We start from the raw sequence: 24,339 nt of genomic DNA, 5'->3' as shown, positions 1-24,339 counted from the left end.
CGTTGTAGACGCCGCAAAAATAAAATAAAATCACGTACGTTTGTAAACACCGGAAGTTGAAGCCCGGCCGGACTGTCGCAACCAAGTCGGAGTCCCGTCAGTAGATTGTGTCCGAGTCCTTCTCCATCTCCACTTCGTACAATGTGCGGACCCACCCCTAGCTCTTCCCGTAATAACTAAGTAGTAACTATCTAATTCGACTCGGATTGTACGAGCGCGTCAATCAAGCTATCTATATATATGCAAGCCTCCAAGTCACGAATCGCACAAAGCAACGAGAAATTCCTCCGCGGCAGCAGGATTCGCTTACCCGATCGACATGGCGGGACTCAAGCCCAGCGTCAACCTCTTCGCGCTCCTCGACCGCAATGATCCCGGGGACAAGCTCGTTATCGACCTCGACGACGCCAATTCCAAGCAAGATGCGCCGGCGGCCAAGCACAAGAAGACGGCGACGCCGGCTGCCAGTCTTACCAAGGATCTATTCGCCCAGGCATACCCTACCGCACGTGATTACGTAATCAGGAAAAATCAGCTGGAGAGACAGGCCCGGGCCAGGGCCAGGGCGGAGGCCGAGGCGGCTGCAAGGGCAAAGGTTTCCGGCGATGATAAGAACGCGGGGGCTTCGGCCGACAGCAGCAAGGTACAAGATGGAGCAAGGCAAGGCAGATACTACAACAACAACAACAACTACTACTACAACAACGGAGCATCGAGGAAGCAGCAACCCGGCATGCCGGGCAAATTCGGAGCTCCACAGAGGCAGCAACCCAACATGCCGCTGAACGGGGCGGCACCTGCAGAAGGCGTGGAGGCGCCGCCGGCACCCCAGCAGGCTCCTCGGCCACCGCCACCGAGCCTAGATGACACCAACGAGTTTCCTTCCTTGAAGTAGTGCAACACAATAGCTGCCCTTCAAATATTTGTACGCTTTTTACGATATGCTTGTGTAGTATACAATGTTCGGTTTTTAAACAAGTGTATTGAGTACTCGATTATCCATTCTCTTGTTGTTGAGTTCTTGAATTTTCACATATTATGGATCCTTTTTTTGTGAAGAAAATATCCATGCATCTCTATCCTATCAATCGAAAAAAAGTAAATTTATGTATTATCAAGGGGAAAAAAGTAACAACTATTAGCGCTTAGTCGACTAAGTATTACACGATTTTACAAATTTGTTCATACATATCAAAAGTTCATTCCATTATAAAAAAAAGGGTCCGAATAACTGCCACACGTGTGGCGTCGATAGGAACCCGCCCGCACGCCTCGTGCGGCATAGACGGGGATCGGCCCGCACAACCACGTCCGAGCGCACAAAAGCACGGCCCGCACGTCCGGTGTGTGGCAACCCCGCCCGCACTGCCCCGTCCGGGCCAGAAGACCGGCTGCCCGCACGACCCAGCCGATCCACGCCTCCGATCCATCCCCTCTCTCGTACGCCGCCATCGTCCCCCACCTCTCGAACCCCGACATCCGTCGCCGGCCATCCCTGGTTGCCATGGCAACCAGGGCAGATCCGTAGGGCGCTCCGACCCCAAACCACACCCTAACCCTTCCCATCCCCAGCCGCCCACTCCAATCCAGCCCTCCAAACACGATCAACTAAAACCAGGTGAAAATTCTCGATCTCGTCCTTCCCTCTCATCCTTAAGGCTGAAAATCTCTCGATCTTGTACTGGGTCCATACTATAGGGGTAGAACACTGCATGGTTCGGTGTATATTCGCAATTGCCAGGCAGAATACACCAGATCTGCCATGTACTACGTTTGAGGTTAACTTAGGTGCCTAGTTTAGGCACTTAAGTAGTTGGGTATGAAATGGATGAGTAGGAATCCCTAAAAAAGGGCAGGAAGGACGATTTTTTGAATGAAGAGGGTGGGAAAAAATAATTGCCACTTGTGTGTAACGACAGTTGCCGCTTGTGTATGATGACAATTGCCACCTATTTTGACCTGTTGCTTGCCATCCCTATCTTCCATGTGCAAGCAGCAGAAGAATACAATTCTTGTGGATTATTGATGCCTTTTTGATCATCCAGTGATTGAGAACATGTCGGAAAAGAATCGAGACGCGGAAAGGATGAATCGCGAAGGTGGCACTGATGCTTGGGGTTCTCAAAGGCCAGAAACACCGCCTTGGGATGCAGCAGAGTATAGTCAACTCATCTCTGCAGGGCCGTTGCTGCCACTACTAGAACAGTATGCAGGCGTAGGTATGATGCGTGGTAACAAAAAGAAGAGATCAGTTGCCAACTTCGCAACGATGAAGATGACATTCTACTTATGTCCTACACTCCCATTTTTTTGCAGGTTCTTATGACCAAAACACTCTCAGGGGGGCCCCATGGCAAGTTCAGTCACAAGGCGCTAACACTGACATATTTACGGGCAACCAACCTCAACTAGCTAGTATGGCTAATCAAGGTAATGCAAAACCAAAAAAAAACACATACTGCTGTGGACGTGAAAAATGGACATGCAAAAAAACTGGCAAGAGGACTCACGAGTTATCACGGGTGAAAATGCAGGGCCTTCATGCAGCACGTGGCATCAGCCAGCACCCATGTACCTGCCATCGACGTCATACACAGGTCAGTCCATAAAAAAGTGAAGTTGCGGATGTTCAATTAGCAGAAGGGGCATAGTTGGCAGCTCCAAATTGCCATGACTGGACTTCTACAATTGCCATGAATTTAAAACTACATTTGCCATCCCTGGACAACTGTTGTTGCCATCAGTGGACACTTACAGTTGCCATGGAGAAACAACTGCAGTTGCCATGCCAGAGCAACTACAGTTGCCATGTCATCGCAACTGCAGTTGCCATGGAGGAACAACTGCGGTTGCCATGCCGATGCAACTATAGTTGCCATGCCAGTAAAACTGCAGTTGCCACATCAGGGGCGACTGCAGTTGCCGTGCTAGCACAAACTGCAAATTGCCATGAATTGACCAACCACTACTATGCTTACAGCGTATTACGCTGGTGGTGACACGGCAAACGTCCCGTGGCAAGCTTCACAAATTGTAGGTGGAGCACGACATTTTGGTGTCACAGACCACACAAGATGGCCAAATGCAGCACAACAAGGTAAGGAAAAAAATTGAACCACAAAAAACATCACTACATTTGTTGTTTGTAGTTTTTTGTAGGCAAAACAATAGTTGCCATGTTTGTTGAACAGTACCTGCCATGACTGGACAGCTACAGCTACCACACATGTCCACACGCAGTCTCACGGCTTGCTGTTTGAAAAAATGTCGTGCCAAATCAATCGAAGATGGTGTGATCCGTTGTGATACACATCTTATTCAACCAAAAAACCTTACTCTCGTGCTTGTTTTTTCTATTACAGAACCTACAACTACAGCGAACAGCGGTGCGGGGACATCTACTGCGGGGAGCTCTGAGCGCACGGAAGACGCGTTCCACCAGCCAGCAGACTGTCATGCCGCAAACAATTTCGAGTCAGAGTCAGGAATGGCAATCATTCCAGCAATGCCGACGAGCACCCCTTTGAACACAAGCACTAGCAACACTTGAGTAGATGGAACTGCCGCCGATACTGAAGCGAATGATGAAACTGACGACGACGCACAAGAGGATGAAGATGGTGGGCAATCCGAGATCGTGGTACCTCAGCCACCATACATTGGGCAGAGATTTGGATCGTTCGCAGAAGCAAAGGAATACTACCAGGCATACGCAAAGTTCCATGGATTTGCGGTCAACACCGAGTACCATAGGAAAATTAAGAAAACTAATGAGTACAGCAGAGGTGAGATGAGGTGCCACAAGGCACGGAGGAACAAGAAGGGGAAAGGTGTTGCGCCTGTCATTCCGGAACGAAAGAGAGGGATCATTCTCAAGACGGGGTGCCCTGTCCGGTGTAAGCTAAACGTAGATGGAGCAACATGGGTGGTCAATGAGTATTTTGACGAGCACAACCAGAAACTCATAAAGAAGTTCGACCTGGTGAAATTTCTGACCGCCCACAGAGGGTTCACCCCCATCGAAAGGAAATTCGTAAAGCTGCTACATGATTGTAACGTCGGTCCATCAAGAATGGTATAGATACTATCTCTCATCCACAGCAAAAAGGGGACTCTGAGTAGCATGCCGTACATACCAGCTGACGTCACAAACCTACAGGCCAAGTACCGTAGAGAGAGCAAGTTGGCAGACATAGAGGCCACAATAGCCTACTTCGATGCGAAAGCAAAGGAAGATCCAGATTTCTTCTACAGGATAAGGTTGGACGATGAGGACCGTGTCAGGAACATGTATTGGGTGGATGGTGCTGCAAGGAGAGCCTACAAACATTTCCGAGATTGCATTTCATTCGACGCGACGTACCTCACCAATATGTACAAGATGCCATGCGCTCCGTTCATAGGAATAAATAACCACAATCAGTCGTTGCAGTTCGGATGCGGCCTCGTCCGGAACGAAGACACAGATGGGTACGCTTGGCTGTTCAAGACCTTCTTGGAGTGCATGGATGGACTTGCTCCGATGAACATAATAACGGACCAAGATTTCAGCATGCGTGCAGGCATAGAGGAGGTCTTTCCGTTGGCAGTGCACAGGCACTGCAGGTGGCACATTATAAAGAAGGCTGAGGAGACGCTAGGACCGTTCTTTGCCGACCGTCCAGAGCTGCACAAGGCATTCGAGCTATGCGTGGACCACAGCTTGACGGTGGAGGAGTTTGAAAGGAGCTGGATGGCCATGACTGAAACACATCAAGTCCAGGACAACAAGACTCTTGTTAGCCTGTGGGAGAAGCGAATGTACTGGGTGCCGGCCTACTTCATGCAGTGCTTCTTCCCCTTTCTGCAGACTACGCAGCACAGCGAGGGGTTCAATGCTGTTTTAAAGCGGTACGTCAGCCCTGGCAACTCATTGCTACAGTTTGCCAAGCAGTACACAGCTTTGCAACAAAAAATTCTGGGATCTGAGCTACAGCAAGAAGCGACCACAGCCCTAAAGCAGCCAAAATTGCTAACGTATTTACCGATGGAGAGGCAAATGAGCAAGATATACACCAACAAGATCTTTAACAAGTAAGTCAGTTGCATTACAGTCTTATTTGCATAAAAAGCACCAAGTCAGTAGGGGCCTTATAGAGTGCAATGCAGTTGCCATGACATGCAGCTGACATGTTTAATGAAATACTGTTTGCCATGCTTACTCAGATGCAGTTGCCATGTTAAAATGAAAATTTTGTTTTGGCATACTTGCTCGGGTGCATTTCCCTTGTTGAATGAAGTGCAGTTGCCATGTTTTATGCGCTGTGCTTCCATTGGAGCATGTTGGCATGCAAATGCCAATGTCAAAAAATGCTAAAAAAATGTTATATTGGCGACACATATGCTGAAATGCAGTTGCCATGTTTAATGAAATGCATCTGCCCTTTTTTTTGAAATGCAATTGACATGTTTACTCAGCTGTAAATGCCATGTTTAATAAAAAATGCAGTTGCCATGTTTTATGCAATGTGCTTCTGTTGGGGAATGTTGGTGTGGAAATGACGATATCCAGTTGAAAATGTACTGCAATTGCCATGTCTGTTGTACTGCAATTGCCATGTATGTTGTAATGCATTTGCCATGTGTAGTGTACTGCATTTGCCATGTTCAACGTAATATATTTGCCATGTTCAATGAACTATGTTTGCCATGTTCAAACAAAATGTATTTCTATTTCCATGACAACATAAGGGTGTACAAGAAAAAGATCGCACGAAAGTTTAACAGAAAACACACAAAACTTGCAGATTCCAGGAAGAAATAAAGCGTGCCAGCATGTTCACGGCTTTCCGGGTGGACGAACATACGTTCAAGGTGTGTTCTATTTTGGGCATGTCAGATTCAGAACCTGAAGACGCGGACAAAGGAAGGAACTACTTCGTCAGAGCCTCGATAGGCGAAGGCGAGTACTACTGCCAATGCTGCAAATTCGAACGGGACGGCATTGTGTGCTGTCACATACTAAAAGTCATGGACATGAACGCTGTGACACGCATGCCCCGCCATTTCATAAGGAGGCGATGGACTTGGGACGCTGACGACGCGTTGGCGCCGCAGACAACACACGCAGTTCTGGCTGTGCATGACGACAGACCTGAGTCAACCATGGAAGCCGTGAGGCACGTTGTGCTGACAAAGAACTATGCTGAGCTAATTGATGAAGCGTGCAAGAGTGATGACACAGCGAGAGTCACAGAAAAACACAGGAAGGCACTGAAAAGAGAGCTTGATGAGATCAAAAAAAGGAAAGCCGAGGAAGCCTTACACCGGTTCCCCCGCACATCAAGTGTGCCTTCATCCACGGGGCCATCGTCTGAAAACTCGGAGATAGGATCTGGAACAGCAAGCACACAAACCCAGGTCAGGAACCCACCCCGTTCCATCACAAAGGGTCGTCCGAGAGAGATAAGGTACAAGTCGGGACTGGAGATTCAAGCAAAACACAAGAAAACGAAGAAAGGGGAGGGCAATCCATGAGCAAAAATTGGGGCGCTGTGACATGGTCCATGTGGACATTTTGTTTTGTTCCCCTATACGATGGGATTTTTTTAATTGGGAGAATGACTCTTGAGGGGGGACAGAAGTAGAAGGAAAATTCATTGAATGGATAAATGCATTTGCCATGTTATGGGTACTTAATCTGCCATGTTATGTGTAGTTAATCTGCCATGCTATTTTATACCAAATATGCCATGCTATTTTATACTAGATAAGCCATGCTATTTTATACTAAATATGCCATGCTACTTTATACTAAATATGCCATGTTAGTTGTACTGGATCTGCCATGTTAGTTGTACTGGATTTTCCATGTAAGTTGTACTAGATCTGCCATGTTATTTATGATGTATCTGCCATGTTAGCTGTACTGAAAATTTCCGGATGCTTTTTGTAATGACTCTGCATGGCATATATCCCCATGACAAATACGATGCGGTTTAGAATCACGTAATGTGTTGTGTGCAATGTATGGGAAAACAAGTTGGAAAAAAGCGTAAACGTGCATAAACCGCAGCAAAGATTATGGCTACATGATAAACCTACCCAATGCTAGCCGGTGCAATTAGCGATGAAAAAGAACAAGCAAAACAGCCAAAAATGAAAAAATGACGATGGATTTCACTAACCATGTCTGTTGAACTACATTTGCCATCTTTTTTTTGAAAACATCGCAGACGCATTCGAAATAGCAAAAAACAATGCTAGAAACGACGAAACCACTGTCGTAATGATAAACATAAAAACAGATTTGATGTAACACTTAAAATAGGTTCACGTCCACACATGTATTACAGAAAACACTAAAAATGTCGCTAACACGCCACCATTACATAGTAGGCTACACGAGGTTGCAGTCATAACGTAGCACACAAAACATAGTTTTCGACAAAGAACAGAGAGATAGTACCTTACATTCCTCAACAATAGAATGTAAGGCGTGCGTCTGGTGTGTAATGCCACGTGATCACTTGTACTTCTTGATGACTTGCTTGACAGCTTCCTCCACGAACTCGCGTGCTCCGGACCGCTTGTTGAAATCTTCATTCGTCAGCCAGTTCCATGTGCAGATTTTTCGGAGCTCAACGACCGTTGCATCTGTGATAGCGGGGACAATTCTGCCTTCCCACTTTGCAAAGTATTCCAGCGCGTGAAAGCCACAGTCCGTCCTGCACGAGGAAAAAGAGTTCAGGTGAACACGCAAAATGGACAGCTGCAGCCAAGATGGACTTCAGTTCAGATGTGTCAACAAAAAGAGGGGGTGGATTGATGTAAAAATGGCACATGAAGGAGCGGGTTAAAAGAAATTACGTGTTCCCTTGCTTCACAGTCGCCACATACTCAGTCGGGAAATGCCTGATCTGTACCTTTGAATGTTCGTAGTGACGGTTCCAAGTCTCTTTGAGGTTCTTGATGAAGAATTCGGCATGCGTAGTAAGGTCTGCATCAGCTTCCGAACGGATTGAATCAAGCACCTCGATACGTTGGTTCTTCAGGTCAAGACAGACCGCATAGTGGTGACCACACTTGTCGTGTCGGTCGTGTGGTGCAAGCTCCTGGAACATGGGGAACATGACCTGCATTTAAAAAAGTGAAGAAATGAGATACAAAGTTCACATGAAAGAACAACAGAGGGACAAAAAAATTAGAATCACGTAGAATGTTTGATTATGGGTGGGAGTAGTTGAAAGAAAGTTGCCGTCCATTGTATGAACAAAATGAGCCATGTATTTTACTATCAAGTTGCCACATAGTTTGCATGGGGATACAAAAAATCAAGAAGTCAGTGTGCACGGCAACTGTTGCCACATGAAAACTTCTGCCACACAAACACAAGTACAGGTTCTGGCAAAAAACGACACCATGTGAAAAAACGGTGCAGACAGGAAAGGAGTACTCACATATTTCTTCAGTGTGAGCTTGAAGTCACCGTGTTGTGCAAAATTGTTCCTCAGGATTTTGTGGTGGAAGTCACCATCACATATTTTGCAGGTCACACTGTAATGCATGATTATCTTGTCAGTGCATACATCGGTGTGATTGTTGATGTAGTCGATCCCGCATGCAACTACATTCGTCGACATTTTTCCGTTTGGCCTCACGGACTCGGCAAGATCACCCAGGTCGACGTACGTCGCTCCGCACTGAATGACTTTCGTTCTGTCCAAACATGAGTTGTATGAAAACGATATAGCATGGAAGAATCATGCCTACTAAGTAAAAAAATATATGAAAGAACTAAAACGTAAGCGGACCATTTATAAAAAGTACGAAGTAGATAAATGGTAAAAAAGAGCAAGCAAGATGAGAGATTATGGGGTATGGTAATTTACGCTTTCAGCTCCTTCATGTGCTTGCCGTTGGTCCTCGCATTTCCAAAACGCTTGACGATATCGTACAGCTGGGTCTGTTCCTTAGTGGCCCTGAATTCGGGCTCGTAGTCTTCCGCGGGGGGTGGGTGAACTACCCTCTGCTGCCTCACAGGACCAGGGTGACACTCCTAATGGTATCCTCAGATACCGTATCTGCAGGCACATTGAAACTTGATTGCCCTTGCCCTCGTGAGGAACTCCTCTGCAATGCTGTCTCCTCGATCATGCGGTAAACTTCATCAAGTGACGGTGAAATCTCCTCAGGGGTGGCTGCAATGAATATAAAAAAAAGTGGGTTAGGATACATATAAAATCCAAACAGATGGATTGTGAGGAGGTAAAGGTCCATGATGTGATATGTAGGTAGAAAAAGTGGGGCAGTTGCCATGGGTGGTCCAACTACAGTCGCTATGACATAGCAAATACAATTGCCATGTAGTTGCACTGTAGTTGCCACCTAGTTGTACTGTAGGTACCATGTCACAGCAACTGCAGTTGCCATGTTGTGTCGGCTCCACTTGCCATGTGAATGCCGTATGAAAAAATGCAGCATGGTAGAAAAAATGCAGGTGGCATGATGTGGCAAATCCAGTTGCCATGTGTACTGAACTGTATTTGCCATGTGACAGCAACTACAGTTGCCATGTTGAAATAACTTCAGTTGCCACGTGCTTGCCTAAATGTCAAACGCAACATGGCAGCAAGAAAAAAACATAGGTGACATGGTGCATCAAATCCAGTTGCCATGTCGTCACATGGCAGTTGCCGTCACAAGTGAGGACCCCCAAAGAATGTGATTGGGACAAAAGTCAAACTACAAACATGTATACAAGAAAATCGTAAGTGCGTGATGAGTGTACCTTGCACAATTGGCTCTGCGAACTTGACAGCCTTCCTACCCTCGACCATTGGCTGCGCCATCATTGCGGGCATGCCTCCTGGGAAAGCAAAGGCAACTGTTATAGGATCGTGCACCACCGGTTGATCTTGACTGACGCCGAGGCTGAAGCTCGGTGGGGTAAAGGCCATTGGGTGCCTCTCATTCCTACTGGCCGGACCACGAACGACTTTCGGGGCAGAATCCAAGGGTGAAAGATCGACAAACATATCTGAATCGGCCGCTACAAAATGATCGGCCTTATTTGTAGGGTGGGGCATGTTGTCAGCGGTCTCAGCCGCAGCTTTCATGACAATCTTCTTGTTTGGACTGTAGGGGACACCGACATTGACTGGGAGCCTGGAAGTGCGTAGATTTATGCTGGGGATTTCCGCTGCGGGTGAAGGCGCAGTCTGCTCCGGGCGTTCCTCTGCATCACTCATGCCTGGCTTGACACCTGCATCAGTTGTGCTCCGGTCTTGCGGTTTCTCCATCACATTGATTTTTGCAGGTGGCGGGAACAGTGTGGACGCAGGAACATAACCAGATTCGTCTCTCTTGCTCCTAGCTACAGCCGGAGCGTTGGGTATGTCTGTTGATTGCTTGCGGGGGCTACGACGCCTAGGTGGAAGACCAGCACGCGGAACGGTCGCCTTAGCAGTATCTCCACCGACAGGAGCTGGAGCTGTTATGCCAGGATTCTCATCTGCAGATGGCATATCCTTGTGAAGTGCCGCCTCAGCCGCTTCTGTCATGGACACAGGTGAGACACCAGGCACGCGCTTAGAATCAGTGTCAGATGAGCGGGAATCTTCCTTGCCTAGGTTGGTCTCGGGAGCATCCACTTCGACGCTTGCTGATGGGGTGGCATGGCTCACAGCAACATCCTTCATTGCCAGAAGAGTTGGCAATATTTCAGCTGTCCTGGCGGATACCGACTCGTCACTCCCCGATGTATGGATGCCTGTTGTTCTAGCCTGCACATCTGCAGCCGGCGGAGATGGTCGGCCACTTGCATCAGAGTTAGTGGGAGCAGTTGACGGTGCAGCAGCAGTATTGTCGCCTGGCGCCTCATGTACATCTGAGTTGCCACCTGTTGACAACTTTGAATGCAGGCGTTCGAGTGGGTCTCTACTGATATGCTTGGCCCCGCGCGTAGTAGTCTTCTTCACCCTGCAAAGGAAAAAAAGCACGTGAAAAATGGTATGAAAAAAATGGACAAAATAATATGTTTGCAATGATAGAAGCATTAAAAAACTAAAAACAAGTGGAAAAAATTGGTAGTTGCCATGTAAGGGGGTCATGAGTTGCCATGTGCCATAGTTAGCAGTTGCCATACAGCAGCCGTTATCAAAGTTAGGCAAATTGAAAGGAATGATAGAAATGTCTGATCTGTGAGGAATGCAATTTCAAAATTAGGTGGGGGATGAACTCTCAGAAGAAAATGGTAAAAAAAGATGACAGTTGCCATTAGGTACAGAAATAGTTGCCATTTGGCCTAGATGCCAGTTGCCATGTAAAGATAATAGGAGTTGCCATACATTTAAAAAATGAAGGAAGAAATCATTTGGAAAAATAGCAGTTGCCTCGTGGGGGATGATAACAGAAGAACATGTGACAAAGCAGACCAGTTGCATTGAAAAATCAAGAAAAAAACCGCTATCTCAAATGAAAAGCACATGGAGAAACCTACTTCTTGACTGCCTTCCTCAGGTCAGGCAACACGACAGGATCCCCGGTGTTGGTCATCGTCGTACGAGCAGAAGACCTGGTGGAAGGGATGTCACCGGCAATGGGGGCACCTTTGTTCAAGCGAGCAGAAACACGGGTTGGCGTTGGCGCCTGTTTCTTTGTAGTTGCTCGTCCACCAGCGGTCGGCTCACTGCACGCAACAGATGGAAGGAAAAAAGAAGGTGGCAATTGTCAGACAACAAACTAATTGCCGCGCTTGACAAAAAACAAGTGCAAAAGAAATGGATGAGATTGTTCCAAAGAAAAGATACACAGCAGAAAACTAAAATTGAGAGTCGAACCTCTTCCTGGCAGCTACGGGATCGATCCTAGACCTCTTGCCAGCAGAACCCTGCCCAACATCCTCTGGAGCCCTCCCCCTCCTTGATGGCAAAACCCCCTCGCCTCTCGCAGTCGTATGTTCTTTCACTTTCTCCGGTGGGTGGGCACCTGTTGCATCCTTGCCCTTGTTGCCGCATGTGCGAACTTCAGCGTGTTCATCGTCATCGGTGTCATCGTCGTCGTCCTTGCTGAGGCCAGCGTCTCCATCCACATCATCCTGTGTGTCACCGTGCTCTTGGGAGTTGTTCTAGTCATACCGGCCACGGCAACCGGTTGGCCGATGTGTATGTTCTGGGACAAATGAAGTGAACTGCCTCGCAACCGCGTCGCTGTCAGAGGCACTGAGGGACGTCCACCCCTCAACCAACTTCCCGAGCAGGCCGGTCATTCCGGATGCAAACTGCCCAATTAGATGCTTCACTGGTGCCCTCGCCTGTGCACGAAAACAAGAAGCATCAACAAAACAACACCCGTACTGCATTTGCTTCCGCGACATCAACATGTAATCCACGGTAAACCATAGATGTGGACATTTTGATTACCTCAGAAGGGCAAGACGGAGCTGAGTGCACGTCCATCCACTTTTCAAATTTTTGAGGCCCCCTAAACACGCTATAGTCTATAGCATGCTTGGCCATCAGCTATGAAAAACAAAAAAAGAAATTGTAAGCATGCCTTATAAACCACGGACGGTTGCGTCATGTCAAATTTGTAAGCATGCCGTGTGAAAAAGACATAAACAAAAACTAACCTGTAGTTTTCCATATGTGCCATCAGTTGCCCTGTCTGCGGCAAGCACAGCCTTGACAGCGCTGATGGTCCACGCAGAAACAGCAAACTTGTGAGTAGGCGGCGGGCCTCCTATCCCGGTGAAATCCACGGTGGACAGATCAAGAGAGTCGACATACATGAGCTGATTTTAAACAATTTTGCAAAGAAAAGAAAATATCAGTTGCCATCGTGGTTAATTTGTAGTTCAGAAAAAAAAAGAGCAGGATAATGTATGATCCAACGATAATATGTATGTGTTAGTTGCCATCAAAGTGTGATGGCAGTTGTCATCCTACTGTGATAGCAGTTGCCATGCTAATATGAAGGTAGTTGCCACATTGTCAGTATGACAGTTGCCACGTTGTCATTATGGCAGTTGCCACATTGTCACTATGGCAGTTGCCATCTTGTTATGACCAGATTGTCATGCATGAAATAAAAGTACGTTATAAACAAAGAGTTCACACAGAGATCTGGTGAAAATAAATACCATTAAGTGCAGACGACAACCCTTCTGGTACATCTTGTTTTTGAAAGCATCGTGGAGAAAGTCGGCAATAAACTTACACCAGTTCATACTCTTCACGTTTTTCAGATTCGCCTGCACCACACAAAATTTCAGGGCAAAAAAGTTTGCCACGTCAGAAATCAAAATGGAAGAAACGCAACGAAAACACTGGCAGTAGCAAGCATGGATCATTCACCAGGATGGGGAAACATTTGTTGCTTGGGCGAAGAGAAGTGGTCGGCGCGAAAACAGCTGAGATGAGGTACATGAGTAGCTTCATCTTGAAAACTTCTCCGTGCGTCGTCATGTCCTGCAGAGAATCTGCCAGTACAGACGTGTTCGGCATTGCCTCCAACCCAGGAAACAAACGGGCGAACAGCTCTTCCTCGATCTCATTATTAACCTCGTACGGGACTTTGATATGTCCCCGAGGCACACCCAAAGTGCAGAACACGAATTCCTCATTCAATGGAAGTCTTCCCCGTCCCGGGATCACGAATTCCCTGGAGGCGGGATCGTATATCTCACCAAGCCAGTCGCATACCGGGTTGACAAGATTCGTACACCGGACATCCATCAGAACCTGCATACCCATCTCAGCAGCAGCTTCCTTTTGATCGTCAGTGAATTTGTTAATCAATACGGTCAGACGTTCCTGGGAGGCTCTGTTGCGAATACGTTTCTTCTTCTGCAAAAAACAAACACAAAAGTGTTGAGCTGTTGCCATGTTTTTGCAATATTATGAAATTTTAGTTCATGATGGACGACTATAAAAAAGATCTAGCTGCCAACAAATAACGTAAATCAGGAGGAGGGGGCGGGTGTGCGGACAGTTACCTCATCGCCGTCTTTTCTCCATCCAGTTGCCTGGTTACGTTGAGGTGGATCCATGAAATCGTCATCATCACTTTGATGATCGCCACGAGTCATTCTGCTGATGTAGGAACAGACCAAATTGTTAATGGCGAAAATGTAAAATGCAATGGGTAAGCAGTTGCCACCTAACAGAAAAATATTAACTATTTGAATGCAAATGTGGTTGCCATACTATGCAGCCAGTTTGCCACACTGTCATATCTGTATTGTGGCAACAAACATTGTGTTCACATACTGTATTGCAACATGATTATACAAAATCCAAAGTGGCAAACACGCCAACTCGATGTGCACATTAGTTTCGTCCAGTGCTACCGATTGTGGCAACTATCAAAGTTTGGAAACTGTCGCAAATAATTCAGAAAAAAAAACAAGTCTCACAAATGAAAAAGAATGTTTGAGGTTACTATTATGTAAATTCAGTAAAAAATCAGTTTGCCTTGTTCAAGAGCGTGTATGTGGCAACTATCTCATTCATTCAGTAAATTTTAGTTGCCCCCCTTGTGTGTGAGCTTGAACACATTTGTGGCAACTATGACAGTCAGTTTCAGAAAATATGTTGCCGCAGAAGAGAACACATTTGTGGCAACTGCCACATTTGTTCATGTAGTTTAGTTGCCACACACCTGTTCACGTTCGGTCATACTGCCATAGTTGCCACATTCAGAAAGCATATTTTTTCTGGTTACTTATCGTACAAGTTCAGCAGAATTAAAATTTGCCACATGGGAAGAGCATGCGTGTGGCAACTGCCACAGGAGTTCAATGAAATTAGTTGCCACCTCGTTTTGGGGTGGCAACTATGACAGTCATTTTCGGAAATCTGTTGCCACATGGGAGAACACGTTTGTGGCAACTACCACGTTTCTTCAGGTAGTTTAGTTGCCGCACATTTGTTCACGTTCAATCATACTGCCAATTTCGCCACAGTCTGCAGTTTCAACCCCAAAACTAGACTAGATCTAGGTTTCAATGGCAACTGCTTCAACCTCAAAATCACCCTTACAATTCTCGCACGAAATGGCTGCAACCCCAAATTTCGAACCAATCCGCACCAAAACAACCTGGCGGACAACTCTCAAAATCCAAATGCAAGACTAATGCGTTGCCTACGAGCAGGCATAGCCTCACCGACGATGCCGCCGCAGCGGCGGCGACGAAACTGCCCACTCCCACGAAGCAACGGCAGGCACACAACTATGGCGCACCGCCGCAGCGGCGGGAACGCCGGCGCACCGCCGAATCGCCGGAATTTCTAGGAATGGATCTAGAAATCGAACAGGGAGGAAAGAGGGGAACAAAATCAGGGAGGGTATGCGATAGATGAAGCGAGCATTACCTTCGACCCGCACGCGTTCCGGCGACGCCGCTCCGCTCCGACGAGCACCACCAACGCCCGCGAACACCGTCGACTGTCCCGCCTCCGCCGTCGCCTTCTCCCCTCGCCTTCTCCTCCAGTGGACTGTAATGCGAGTGGGTTGTGCCAGTAAATGCGACGCGGGGGAGAGTGAATGGAACCGTGAGGGAGAGGGTGGAGGGGTGTGCGACGTGTTTGACGTCAACTGCGGTCGGACCGTGGCGTGCGGGTGCATGGCAGTTCCACCGCACGCCTCTCAGTGGCAACCGCTGACCGCGGGATGGCAACTACCGTGCGAGCGAACCCACTCGCACACCGCACACTAGAATCGTCCAACGTGACGCCGAAAACCAGCCCTTTTGCTCCAAGATTCGTGCAAAACGAAACCAACGGCGATGCTTGCGTGTGGACGGAGTGGTGAACGCCCACACGTGTGGGCGTTAACATTTCCGGAAAAAATTATCATGTAGTGAAAAACAATTAGCGCCTTTTTCAAAATTATGAAAAAATAAATCTTGCATGGATTATAACTTTAGAATTCAAATCAATGGTACCTTAGTGTCGACTGCTATCTCTACTACTAATGTCTCAGTTGGTAGGTCGCGTTCCGGGTTTTATTTTCGTCCCACCATTTTCGTCCGGTTTTTTTTGTCCCACCTCGCCTGGTTTTTTTTCGTCCTACCTTCCACTGATTTTTTTTCGTAGGTTTTTTCGTCCGCTCACCGATCCCAACTCCCGGAGTAGACGCCGCCGCCCGCCCCTTCCAGCCCCCGCCCTCCAGCCCTAGCCGCAACCCCAACCCCATGGAGGTCGAGATCAAGCTCCGGCTCCCGACGTGGCCGCAAACTGGCGCCTCTCCTCCTTCCTCGCGCCCCGCCTGCTCCGCACCGACGCCCCCGCGTGGCCCACGCCGCCGCCGTCCTGCGATCCAAGTTCCAACTGACGCAGCTGGATCTCGTGCGATCTCACAGCTGCCACCGCCGCCGCCGAACTCACAGTCGGATTTCGTGCAATCTCACAGCCGCCGCCGCCGAACTCACAGCTGGATCTCGTGCGATCTCGCTGCCTCCGACGTACGGAAGTCTTCACTGTATGGGATCGCCGCCACGATACTGGATCGCCGCCACGGACGTAAGAGGCTGAAGCGCGGCGGGTGGGACAGGGTGTGCGTCGCGTTGCTGGAGAACTTCCTCGAACGAACGCTGTGGTGGTGCCATTGTCCATTGATCTGGATGTCGGTAGGATCCTGCTCCAATCGTCCCCTTCTTTCTTCCCACAAATATCGCTATGGCATCTGATTTTGCACATACGTACCAAAGCTGATTTTGTACACTGTTGTTGCGAGATAGTTATCCCTCATTCTTAATTTTTGCAGGTAGAAAAATTGAGGGAAATCAAAGTCAGAAGAATTGAAAATACTATGCACTGTGTCTACAAAAAGTCCAAGCTGCCTATTCCTACATAAGGATAAGGATCCACGAGTGGGTATTACTTTCACAATGTTTGTTAGAATCATTCTTTATACGAACTTGGTTGTACTTTCAGCCACAGAGATGCAAATTTCATGGGCTAATGCATGATGTGATAGCATAACAGAATCTGGAGGACCTTCAAACTTGGCTCTTTGCTGGGGCGAAGGGTGTGAAGTGGTTTGCCGCAGATTCAGAGGCCATTTGGTTCATCCATAATCTTCAATGCATCCCTATCCTGATGCTTCTAATTTTCACTGCCCTCGGGTTTTGGAGCATTGTGTAACTTTATTTGGTTCATTGCAGGTGCAGGGAACCTATTGGATTCACATCTTCTACTCTGTAAGTGCCCTTCCCATTGTACCTCTTTTTTATGTGTTGAATCACTGGTTCCCAAGGCTGCCAAATTGATCTTTACCAACAAAGCTTGACAAAGCAGTGTTCGAGGGTGTGCCTACGTGAAACACATGGTCTCCATCACCCTTTCCTTCTAGAGCCGGTACCAGGTGTGTGCAATTTGATGAAATACAGATGTCTGGTGTTTCAATCAGTATGTCGCATAGTTTTTTCATATGTGCTTTTCTGCGAAAAATCAACGCATCATTTAATTTATTTCTCAGTTTACATCAGCAAATGACCCTCTACTTGGCGTCAAATAATGAATGCACGTGATCTAGGACTATTTGCTTTGGTGCTTAATGGATCGCATCATGCATCCTATTTAAACTGCAATGCTTTACATCTAATGTTATTTTTTGAGTCATGGAACAGTGGCGGTCTTGAAGCGGTGGTGCCTTTCTATACCAAGACTGGATACAAAATAAGGTTGATTTTTGTTTGCTCTGACGATAGGGAGGCAAGACCAGGATCACATTCTTGGCCCCGTTTGAAGGAACGACGATTTTCAGGATTGACGTGGATTGATTTTCTTGAACATGAAGGTGTCATTTTCATTGCCATTGAACACTATAGACAATTAGTTCAGAGGTTTCCTCTCATATTTATTTTCTCGTTACTAATTTCCTCTGCTCATTACTAATTTTTGCCTACAACGTGTTGTTTCCTGCCTTTTTCTGCTGGTATGGTTAGACATTTGCTTGCTTAATCTATCATGCGAGTTTGTGCAATGGGTAGTGAGCTTGCATATTTCCATTTTATTTATCTTCTCATGTTGGCATATAATTGGCTTGGTCATTTAAGATGGTAAGAGAAGATTGCAAAGCTATTGTTCCAGCACTTGCAAATGTTCCTCGTGTTCATTCGTGAGTATAGTAAGAACAATATGTGTGTTTTCTGGAAGCTATGGTGGTGGTAGCTGCCATATAAATGGAATGGGACGGAGTCAGAAGCTGAGCGAGGGTTCAATGAAGAAAATGGCAGGGAGAGAAGAATATAATTTGTGTGATTATGTTAACATGGCTTTCTCTCTCTACGTACATATCTCTTTTCTGTAGGAGGCTTGTGATGGCACACAACAATGGAGAGGAGGAGATAAAATAGGAGGATGTCTGAGGAGCATGGCAAAGACAAAACAAAGAATGATGAATGCCTTTCCATTTCATGATCATCAAACACAACTAAGCTTATTTTTTGTATGTCAACTGTCGGAGCTGAGATGGAGCCTATGGGTGTGGTGAAGCAGTGTCGCCTAGAATGTGGATGGAGTGCCCATTGCACTGGCATGAATTATGTGTTGCCAAGAGGTGTCTAGAAAATTAATTTTGAAATTTTAGAAATAAGATCTACACGCAGTGATAATAGGGTGGGGATTTTTAGAACCTAATAAAGTGCTGCGGAGAGACCTGGAGGATGTGTTTAGTTTAGCGGATAGCCACCCAATGGACAGGGATAGCCAGTTTTAGAGGGTATACCGGTGCTTGCATTTGTAGTATCCAGACAAATATGGTATGCAATGATGAAATCCTGACGATCTACACCCACATCACTGTATTCTGTTCACTTGCTTGCTTTCCTTGCTATTATTGATGGAGCAGCAGAAGAGGCTTTTAGTGTTGTAATATATGCCCGACCAACTTATTAATTCAATAGCTCAAGAAAACTTTCAAAAAATTACTTTGATTGGGTAAAGTATGCACATGTATATAACATGTTATCTTTTTTCCTTCAGTTAACTACATGTGAAGCTGAAGCTAAGCCAATGTGCTTTTCCAGAAGAAGGCCAAGGCACATCAATCCAACACCAACCCACCTGCTATGGAACTAAGGGAGGAAGGAAAAAGAACATTGCCCCTGAAGGCTCGAGACGCACAAACAGGAAGCTGAGTTCGGGAAAGGTGGTTGTCTCCTTGACGCACACCATAGTGCCCATCTTTTCTATTCTAATGTCTTGTTCCTTGGACAGGTATTTGATCTCAGGCTTTCTTAAGTGGTCCGTACTAACAAATGAAATGCGCAGAAGGAGATACTTATGTTGTTTTGTTGTTGCAGACACCTTGTGCTTTGTGCAGACCATCAATGCCTTTTCCTCCTGTTCGGCCAGGAGATGAATGCTTTCTAAACATTGGTAATAACAATGAGATCAGAGAGTACTGCTCTATTCATTGCTCTTCTAAATCTTGTGAGTGCAAGGTATGTAGGGATCCAAGGATATTTATTGAGACCACTTCTCCCTTTTGACGAGCAAGCACTGTTTTATAGGTTATTGGCCACAATAATCTCATAATGGTGTCCTGCTATGTAGAACATGATTGCAAGATAATATATTTCCAAATGATACTTTATTTGGTGCCTATGTTATTGTTGAAGTGAGTAATCATTTGTCACCTGAAATTGCAAGGCATGCAAAGTGTTAACTGAAACCCCATGGCCTACTCGCCATCGTCAACTTCCTCTTTGCGCTCGCCGTCAACGCTCCCATGGGCGGAGCCACAAGGGGATGGATGTACATATGTACACCCGTTAATCTAGGTAAGAAGGCATGAACTAAATAGATCAAATATGTATACATTGGAAAATAGCTAGGAAACTTGTAAAATTGTGAACTTTGTACACCCATTTAGAATAACCTGGCTTCGCCAATGAACACCCCCATCATCGTATTCCATGCCATGTTCAACGTTCATCACAACCTTTAGCCTGCATCTGACAAGGGATGAGGGGACGAGGACAAGAAGGCCACGGGTATCATGGTGGAGAAGGAGGACAACAATGACATTGAGGAAGGGCAGACATGCCGCTCCATGGCAACTACGATGACCAGTTCCTTACTCACAATACTGGAGATCTTCATACAACCCCATATGCAACAACACAATTTCCATTACTTAGCATGCATCATAATGAATCAAATTAGTATCTCTTTCCTTATTTCTGGCTAGGATGGATGTTCGTTTCTTGTGTATATGCAGATTTACTACTACTGCTACATTGTTACTCCATTATACTAAGAGATTGGGACCTGGTCTGATCCTTCCTATATGTAGTTGTATTTTTCATGACAGATAGAGATACCCTATGGCATTGCATTGTCCTCCCTCCCTTCCTAAATATAAGTCTTTTTAGAGATTTCCAACATGGACTACATACAGAGCAAATTGAGTGAATCAACACTCTAAACTACGTATATATACATCCGTATGTAGTTCATATTAAAATCTTTAGAAAGACATGTATTTAGGAATGGAGGGAGTATTTGTTTGTAAGACAGATTTGAACTAGCTTAGTTCTGATTGTAATTATTATGAGTGTTATATTCTTTTTTTCTCACCCGGTTCTAGCTTCTTGTTACTGTTTTGTGCAATAGGGTAATATAGGTTCCATTGTAATATTCCATCCATCCATCAATCTTTCATACTTGCATTGTTGCGGTCTAACAGTTCTATCCCGCACATTTTGTGAAATAGAATGTTGAGCTTGCAGCATTCATATTGGCAGGAAATGTAGGGTATTTCATTTTAAAAAGCAAGTTGGGGAGAGGGGGTCAAGAGGTTTCCTGGGGTTCCCGTTGATCTCCCGGACCAATGGAATTAGGGTTTTCGGGTGTGGGCACTGTGTGGCGCGACGTCCATGCTGCGATCTCTTGGTTGACTTTTGATGAAGATAATCTTAGAAAACTAACATTTTCTAGATTTCTAAATTAGTAAATTATGATGTAAACATGGTTGCAATTCTTGTTGTTTTGACGCCCGTTATTCGGGTCCCATGCATGCGCAGATGAGTTTCAGTTGCATGTATGGACCTACAAAATATGAATGTCAAAAGTGCCCTTGAAAAATATGTATGCTAAATTACTATATTGGGTGTTCACTGTCATTGAAATGAGCGTTTGCTGACGCGTTTCAGTGTGTAGATTCACTTATTTCAGCAATAGTTAATTAATAGAGCAATTTTTGGTCCCCATAGCAATGCATAGGCACAAGTCCTATCAGTATGCCTAGAAGTAATTGTTTCTCCGTGTCCTTAGTATGTTAGTCCATTATAATGGATTTTCTCGAGTAGGAAAGTCTGTAGGCTGAAAAGCTTTCATGCATAGTTAGTACTACCACGTCGGTTAGGTGTATTTCTTTATTCAGCATGCTAATTTATACTATTAGGGTAGTCTATACATCATCTCATTTTGCTTCATCAACACCAGCGAGCGAGGGCATTGCCTTTTGTATTACCATCTCATTTATTTTTGTCAACACATAAGCTCGTGACCTGGTTGTGGCTGCCGTACCCGGAGAAGGTGCAGTGCTACAGTGAGCAGCAGGTTGCGTGGTCGTGGTGGTTTCCCTCGGTTATGACGTAGTGGAATTGGCCTGGGAAGCCCAGGGGAGAGGAGGGGGCCAGGGACATCATGGGAGGGAGGGGAAACCGCGGTGAGAGTAAGATGCAGGCTGAACGCCATGGCATCGAGGAAAGTTGGCAGTGAGAAGCAAGGTTGGTGGGGATGCAATGTGAGTGTGAGCGTTGTGTCATGCGGTGAGCGAGTGAATTGCTTTTTTTAAGATAAGAAGAAAAAATAGGTCATTTGCTTTTTTAAGGGAAAATAGACTGTTTGCTATGAGAGAATGTCACTTACTTTTTTTACATAGTGAAAATTATCACAAAACCTAACAAGTCATTTTTGAAGAATAATTACCAACAAGTGATTTACAAGTAAGCCTAGATGTTATTAAAATTGGGATGCAACTCATTCTACTAAAAAGCATGATGCCACTCACTCTGACTAAAGACGGTCATATGCTTGCATCTAGCAGGAGTCCAATGAATATATAACGTATATGAGCTTATTTTTAATATATGTTTACTTTCGTAGGTCGGAGAAAAAACCCAATGGCTTTGGATGATGCTTTGAAAATGTTGACCTATAAAGTTACTAATGTAATTACGTTGGACCAGCTAAACTATAAGACAAGTAAGCTTCTCCAGACCATACAAATGCACGACAAGCCCATGCGAAGGGTTTGGTTAAAATATGTCATATTCCGCCAAATACACAAATAAAACCCAACCATACATGCCCACCAATTGTATCTTCTAAATCATCTACACTAACAATCCACCCTTCTCCACCAAAAGGAGATTTTAGTAAATAACCAAATATAACACTGGGACTAAGGGTCAAATTGGTAATTTTTCTTACATCTCCCCCCGAGGGGCCCAGGTATCATATACACCGCCAAAATAAAGATCCTTGAGTACTAGAAGAAAAGCACCTAGACCTTACAAAATTAAGTGAATACCCAAAATTGTAGTCATTTTATTTCTATCTTTCCAGACATAACCAAAGAATGGAAAAGATTCCTCAAGAGTCTTGGGTCCCAGAAGCGTGTGATAAATGCCACCGAAGCCTAAGACTGCGGAGGAAATTAGGTGAAGTACGCCAGATGCAAAGTACGGAAAAGTGTCTAGAACTTCCCCTTGGCCCTACTCCGAACCTAGAGTAGCTAAGTGTGGAAGTAAAATCAACCCTTGTTCATACATGGGCTTTTCTGGTATGAAATGGGCCACTTCAAATAGGTTCATTGCTCCGGCCCAGAATACGATTAATCCAGCATGGGCTACATGAGCTCCAAGTAGTTTACCGGACAAATTGATAAGTCTGGCATTCCCAGCCCACCAAGCAAAGCCAGTGGTTTCTTGGTCACGACCAGCTAAAACGAAAGTTCCATTAAAGAGTGTTTCCACGTGGTAGAACCTCCTCAGGGAATATAAGATTTTCATGAGGCTAGTCTTTTTATTGTTTATATGGCTATGTTCTATTTGTAGGAGTAAAATAAGGATTAGGCTGTGGAGAGATGGTGAGTGGTTGATAGCTCCGGTCTTGAAAACCGGTATAGTTCTAGGAACTATCGAGGGTTCGAATCCCTCTCTCTCCTTTTGCTTATTGAATACGTTTGTTTCTTTCATTATTATTTTCCGTCCCTTATCTTTCTTTCATAAAAAGGGATGAATGCCTCGACTAGATGGAATAACCGAGCCAGAACAGAAAAAAAGTAAAACAAGTATAAATAAGAAAATCTTAGTTAAGAGGGTTCATGTAAAGAACAGGTTCCAAATCACGATCGATTCCCTTTTCAAAACCTGCTGCAGTAGCTCGGGCTCTTCCTGCATGCCATAAATGGCCCACAAAAAAGAAGAATCCTAGAACAAAATGAGAAGTTGATAACCAACTTGGGAGAGACATAATTAACTGCATTGATCTCGGTAGCTACGCCACCCACGGAATTTAAAGAGCCTAAAGGATTCGTGATGGCAGTATTGCCAACATTGACCTCATCGAGTCCACCAAGATTAATAAGCCTGGGATCAAGGATGCAGGTCCCTATCACATTCAGGCACATATATCCTCATATGCAGTCTGATATATTCAATGGTAGATCCACCAGGTATACCATCAAGGTTAAGATCAACATGAATAACTCCATTTTGTAGGGCTAATAACTTCAGGTTCAGTGGGAAGGAAACAATTGTGTAGAATGCCCTATCGTTTGATGTGATATATGCCCAAGAGATTAGGAGCCCTTGATTGTAATATGTGCCAATTCTTAAAGAAAGCAAGGAGTGAAGTAGAAGCTTCACCATTTGAGCACCAAGGACGTGTCATTGACTACAATGTTCATCAGGTTGCTTAGAAGAGATATGAGCAAAAGTATTATCATTTGTAAATATTCTTTTCAAGTGAGATGAGCAGCAGTACCAAGATAGATAACAATGTCAAAGTATCTTTAGATTTTTTTTTCATTTGTTTGATAGAGCTGGCATTTATTTGGATATGATTTTCCATGGTGGGGAGAGATGGCGACAGCCTGGGTTGTGTACGTTGGGGGAATGAGATATGAGTGTGAGCAATGTGTTGTGGGCTGAGAGAGTGAATTGCCTTTTTTAGATAAGAAGAAAAGGAGTTGTTGATTGCTTTTTTAAGGGAAAAGTCACTGTTTGCTTTGAAAGAAATGTCACACATTTTTTTATATAGTGAATAATAGCTAACCGATGAATATATCTTTACTTTTTTGGGTCAGAGTTAAAACTGATGGCTTCAGATGATGCTTTGA

General features: G+C 45.4%; 2 long non-coding RNA genes and 1 pseudogene across 3 annotated transcripts; 2 read left to right on the top strand and 1 right to left on the bottom strand.

Annotated features, from left to right (window-relative positions):
* Nucleotides 1–2,167: 2,167 nt before the first annotated feature.
* On the top strand, nucleotides 2,168–2,580 carry LOC119338400. Its single transcript, XR_005163965.1, has 3 exons — nucleotides 2,168–2,219; nucleotides 2,317–2,430; nucleotides 2,535–2,580. It is a non-coding gene; the product is annotated as an uncharacterized LOC119338400 (long non-coding RNA).
* A 14,598-nt stretch (nucleotides 2,581–17,178) lies between these two features.
* On the top strand, nucleotides 17,179–20,162 carry LOC119338251. Of its 2 annotated transcripts, none has more exons than XR_005163846.1 (6): nucleotides 17,179–17,346; nucleotides 17,693–17,781; nucleotides 18,969–19,202; nucleotides 19,289–19,429; nucleotides 19,638–19,768; nucleotides 19,951–20,162. It is a non-coding gene; the product is annotated as an uncharacterized LOC119338251 (long non-coding RNA). The 2 variants fall into 2 exon arrangements; XR_005163847.1 differs by having other exon boundaries at nucleotides 19,936–20,162.
* Nucleotides 20,163–22,169: 2,007 nt separating this feature from the next.
* On the bottom strand, nucleotides 22,170–23,008 carry LOC119339503 (annotated as a pseudogene).
* Between the last annotated feature and the right edge of the window lie 1,331 nt (nucleotides 23,009–24,339).

The sequence above is a fragment of the Triticum dicoccoides genome, chromosome 7B, assembly GCF_002162155.2.
Source record: "Triticum dicoccoides isolate Atlit2015 ecotype Zavitan chromosome 7B, WEW_v2.0, whole genome shotgun sequence".
Lineage (NCBI taxonomy): Eukaryota > Viridiplantae > Streptophyta > Magnoliopsida > Poales > Poaceae > Triticum > Triticum dicoccoides.
The sequence above is the reverse complement of the archived record's forward strand: the minus strand, read 5'-3'. Positions and strand labels throughout refer to the sequence as shown.